General features: G+C 34.1%; 1 long non-coding RNA gene across 1 annotated transcript; it reads left to right on the top strand.

Moving 5' to 3' along the window:
- The first annotated feature begins 1068 nt into the window (after positions 1 to 1068).
- Positions 1069 to 2455, top strand: LOC147007046 (uncharacterized). Its single transcript, XR_015054440.1, has 3 exons — positions 1069 to 1540; positions 1637 to 1849; positions 1946 to 2455. It is a non-coding gene; the product is annotated as an uncharacterized LOC147007046 (long non-coding RNA).
- The last annotated feature ends 3384 nt before the right edge of the window (positions 2456 to 5839 follow it).

Raw genomic sequence — 5839 nt, 5'->3', positions numbered from 1 at the left:
ATGGAAAACATAATGAATGTGAAAAATATCAAATAAGTCTTATTGAAAAAATAACTAAAACAAAGGTAAATAAAACAAATAAGCGAATTAATTTAAAAACTAGTAAGTTAGAGGATGTAAAGAAAAAATGAATATCCTTGAATGGACTGAAAACTTTGATGGTTATCAATTGAACAATGAAAAAACAATTTACTATAATCTCAAAATGATATGTGACTCAGGAGGTGGTCAGATGAGAGCATTAAGAGAAGTTTATCATTTCGTAATGACACAAATGGGGTATCTTAAAAAATATAAAGATTCAAATGTTTTGTTTGTCAATATTTTAGATGGGGATTATTGTGCAAAGAAAATTAAACTATTGAAGGAATTTGAGAATGAACAAATCTTTATAGGTTCAATGAGTGAGCTGTTCAACCCCCAGGTGTTCAATTCAATGAGGTTCAACCTCCAAGTTAAAAGGGGAGACAAATAAATATACCTTGGGATAAAAAGGGGATTTATTTTTAGGGAAAAAAAATATAAATCGCTGAAAATCCCCCATTCATTTACATGGGGAAAAGTGAGCCAGAATCAGTATTCTTACCCTACTCTCATTGAATTGAACACCTGGGGGTTGAACAGCTCACTCATTGAACCCATAAAGATTTGTTCATTCTCAAATTCCTTCAATAGTTTAATTTTCTTTGCACAATAATCCCCATCTAAAATATTGACAAACAAAACATTTGAATCTTTATATTTTTTAAGATACCCCTTTTGTGCCATTACGAAATGATAAACTTCTCTTAATGCTCTTGTTTGACCACCTCCTGAGCCACAGGTTATTTTTTTGTTAAGCCCCGCCCACTTTTGCTAAGCCCCGCCCACTTTCCACAAGGTATTCAATAAGCCCCGCCCACTTTTCTTTAAGCCCCGCCCACTTTCCACAAGGTATTCAATAAGCCCCGCCCACTTTTGCTAAGCTCCACCCACTTTTTGTGAGGTATTTTTTCTAAGCCACGCCCACTTTTCTAAGCCCCGCCCACTTTGCTAAGCTCCGCCCACTTTTCATGAGGTATTTTTTCTAAGCCACGCCCACTTTTGCTAAGCTCCGCCCACTTTTGCTAAGCTCCGCCCACTTTTCATGAGGTATTTTTTCTAAGCCCCGCCCACTTTGCTAAGCTCCGCCCACTTTTCATAAGGTATTTTTTCTAAGCCACGCCCACTTTTCCTAAGCCCCGCCTACTTTTGCTAAGCCCCGCCCACTCTTACATCATTTCCAGTTCATCTCTGACTCACAAAGAAATCACTAGAAAATTACAGGATGTTATGGTTTTGAAAAATTTCCCAATGAAGGCTTGCCTAGGCTTGCCCAGGGAATTTCCAAAGGAAACCACACCCACCAGTCTTTCTCTATAAAAGCTTCAAACCCAGGCTCCATTTTAAACATTTGTTTTTGCTGGCAATGGTGTGCTGTGTGCTTGCCTGGAACTCTCTATCTTGTATGGAACTAAACCTTCAAGTTGATGAACTGGATTCAAACCTCTTATCTGTTGAGGTAAGATTTTTATTTTAATATTTTCAAACTTTGATTGAAGCATACTCATTTAATAATTAAATAACTTAATTAATACATTATTATTTTCTCTCACAGGAAATTGTATCTGAAATACAAAATGAAAATACTGCTTTTGCTACAACTTGGAGCGAAATTGTTGACTTGGTTGAAGACCTTGTGAGCGACCAAGACCTACAGAACGAGCAAGACCTTGAGTGGGATGACTTTGGTGTTCCTTGGAACTCTCTGTCTTGTATGGAACTAAACCTTCAAGTTGATGAACTGGATTCAAACCTCTTATCTGTTGAGGTAAGATTTTTATTTTCCTATTTTCAAACTTTGATTGAAGCATACTCATTTAATAATTAAATAACTTAATTAATACATTATTATTTTCTCTCACAGGAAATTGTATCTGAAATACAAAATGAAAATACTGCTTTTGCTACAACTTGGAGCGAAATTGTTGACTTGGTTGAAGACCTTGTGAGCGACCAAGACCTTGAGTGGGATGACTTTGGTGTTCCTTGGAACTCTCTGTCTTGTATGGAACTAAACCTTCAAGTTGATGAACTGGATTCAAACCTCTTATCTGTTGAGGTAAGATTTTTATTTTCCTATTTTCAAACTTTGATTGAAGCATACTCATTTAATAATTAAATAACTTAATTAATACATTATTATTTTCTCTCACAGGAAATTGTGTCTGAAATACGAAATGAAAATACTGCTTTTGCTACAACTTGGGGCGAAATTGTTGGCTTGGTTGAAGACCTTATGAGCGACCAAGACCCACAGAACGAGTTCGTCCTTGATGACCCAACCAAAGAGTTATACCTTGGAGACCAGCAAAATCCTGAAAAAGAGTTTTACAGCAATAGTACTCATTGTGAGTTATCAAGACAATACCCACTGAACAAGTTATACGTTGATGAGCCAGAATACAAGTTTTACCTTGGAGACTCACAAATTTTGAAAAAATCAGTAAATGAGTTCTGCCTTGATGGTTTAAATAACTACCTTGGAGACTCAGGAAAAGGGTTCTGCCAAGATGGTTCTAAATATGGGAACTACCTTGGAGACTCACAAATTTTGAAAAAATCAGTAAATGAGTTCTGCCTTGATGGTTTAAATAACTACCTTGGAGACTTGGAAAGTTGGGTTTATTTTGAAGACTTGAAATGCTACCACTCTTTGGGATTTAAACCTATCAAGAAAGTTCTTACTCCCTCTTTCTATGTTATCAAACCTGAAAGCCTTAAAAGACAGAATTGGAAGAAGAGAAAAAAAAAAAAAACGTAAAAAAAAAAAAAAAAAAATATATATATATATATATATATATATATATATATATATATATATATATATATATATATATATATATATATATATATATATATATGTGGAAATCTCATTTTGAAAAAGACATTGTGTTGGGTGAGGATTGAGTTGGGGTTGAGATTTTGAATGTGAGGGTTGGGGTTGAGATTTTGAATGTGAGGGTTGGGACACACACACACACACATACACATCAACAAACAAAAGTTAAGCCTTGACTATTCAGTTGAGGATTCTGTGTTTGGGGTTCACAGATCTAAGAACGTCCACCCCTTGACACACATTATATACTGTTATACACCACGGACTTGGCCCTCGAGTGTCCACAACGGTGTATAGTAGGAGGGAGTGAAGCGCCAACCTATTGCTCCCATTGCACACACACACACACACACACACACACAAACAAAAGTTAAACCTTGACTATTCAGTTGAGGATTCTGTGTTTGGGGTTCACAGATCTAAGAACGTCCCCCTTGACACACATTATATACTGTAATACACCTCGGACTTGTCCCTCTAGTGTCCACAAAGGTGTATTATCTGCTTAGTTTTGTCTTTTGTAATTCCTGTGAATAAAATGAACCTAAAATCTCTTGCCCTTCCAAATCATATATTTTATAAGTCCAAGGAACCGTATCTATTACATCAACAATTTTAAAAAGTTCTTTCGTCCATCGTTCAGTAAAACCCTTTTCAAAATGAGATTTCCACCTATATATTCTTACGATATCACCAACTTTGAACTTAGGTTTTCTGACATTAATCTCTTTTTCATATTTTAATTTTGTAAATGTTTCTGATGGTTTCATATTTGTTGACGTGTGAATCGTGTCATTATACTTATCCACAATATCCTGAATAAAAGATGACCATTGTTGTGAACCGAGTTGTGTGAATTTTTTATATAGTCTCTCTTTAAGGTACGATTAAAACGTTCAACAACAACTGCCTTCCCTTCATTAAAGGTACTGTATAATGTAATACTGTTATTTTTTAGAAAATTCATAAATGTCTTGTTATAAAACTCTCTACCCTCATCAGTCCACAATTTTTTAGGTTTTCTCTTACTTTTATTAAATATCTGTTGAAAAGCTAACATAAGAGTATTACCTGTTTTGTTTTTTAAAGGGACAACCCACGCATATCTACTCCTCAAATCAATAACGGTTAAAGCATACTTGTACCCCTTTATCATTATTGAGTCCAATCAAATCAGCAGACCAGATATAATCAACTTCCTTGGAATAAACATTCCTTCTCTGAAACTTTGTGAATATTGGTTTATGTAATACATCAGCTAATAGCTCTTCAGACTTAATGGGATCATAAGAGCCTATAAGTATTATGAATTTCCAAGTCCAAGTTTCAATTTAGCACTAATCATCTTCTTCACGATGAACCTATCAACTTTTTCTCTCAAGGTTGGATTTTGTATCAGAGACAAATTATACAACATTTCTCTATCGGCTTCATGCTTTTCTTCCAACGTTGTGGTATTCCCATAATCAATATCGTGTCTCATGCACACTTCATCAACTCTATTGATTGGTTTACTCCAGGATTTAGGATTGTCTGCCTCATCTAATCTTTTATCCAAGTTTGTGCCTGGACCACAGAAAGAATACCCTGGAAGATGTAATTCCCCTGGTATTCCAGTAGTTGTAAATTTACTTCCTGATAAAAACTTTTGTATATCTCCTCCGAGTTTGTGTTTGGAGATAAATTGATTTTTTTTGAACCACACACCGAACATATACCTTTTTGTATAACCCTGTTATTTTTACTTTTAATATATGAAATATTTTTCGTATTAGTTTTCTTTTTACATTTGAGACAATAACTCATTTATTTATGAGAAAAATTCCTGCAGAGTGCAAAAACCTTTTTAGTTTCCAACATGCACATTTGAATCTTAATTTTTAAAACATAAAGAATCCTTAGAAATGCCTTCACTCTCTCCTCCATTTATTTAAGAAAAAAAAAATGAAAAACTTGAATTAAAATGAATAGCTTGACGATGCCAATAGTTTTGTCGAAAGTATTGCAAATAGACTTGTTAATTCTTTGTATTCCTCCTCGGTGGGTTGAGTTATTTTCTGTAATACCTCTATTCTTTTTTGAATCTCACTGGTTTCCATGCTATAATATTTATTTATTCTCTCTCTTTCCTCCCTCTCTCTCTTCTCCTTTTCCTCCTTCTCCTTTTCCTCCTCTTCCCTCTCTTCTTCAACTCCTTCCTCATCCCTTACTATCCTTGAATCGTTTACACCCCATAGAATATTATACATATATTCATCAGGATTTCTTGTTATTCCTGTATCTAAAATAATTTTTTTTACAACAGGAAACCAATAAAATTTCTTTTGAATTTCTAAAAGAGCCTTACCTTTTCTTAACTTTATAATTTTTTCATTATTTAACATTCTAATTAAATCTAAAGTTGTCGGTTTATCAACATCAGCATAATGCCAATCTTTTATTGAAAATACCCCATTCTTATGTTGCAGAACATATTTATTAAAATACCGAATACCCTTTTCTTGAAGGTATGCTTGGACACAGAAATGATAATTTTCTTGAAGCCTTCTTGCTGTCATTTATGTATTAGAAATATATGTTAGAATAATATTATGGCACGAAACACCTCCCCATCTTCCCATAGTTAAATCATTTTGTATTTCCTTACTTATTATATATAATCCTGTTTTTTCTGTTTTCATGAGATAAACAAGGGCAAAACCATTATTATATTTACCCTTATTAAATTCTTTTATTTGTTGTTTACTAATCGTGGCTCCACAAAACTCATTCTCGATACCAAGTGGATAATATTCTTCCTTACGAGACTGATTTAATTGTTCCAGGTCTTCGAGGTTAATTTTAAATGACCAATTATACCCTAAATTATTCATATCATACCCCCATTTTTCTATTCTCATACAAACGATACGCCCTTCT

Source organism: Eptatretus burgeri, unplaced genomic scaffold (assembly GCF_056783735.1).
Source record: "Eptatretus burgeri isolate ZD-2024b unplaced genomic scaffold, Ebu_testis_v1 Ebu_testis_scaffold_866, whole genome shotgun sequence".
Taxonomy (NCBI): domain Eukaryota; kingdom Metazoa; phylum Chordata; class Myxini; order Myxiniformes; family Myxinidae; genus Eptatretus; species Eptatretus burgeri.
Note: the sequence above shows the minus strand (reverse complement) of the source record. Positions and strands in the feature narration are given on the sequence as shown.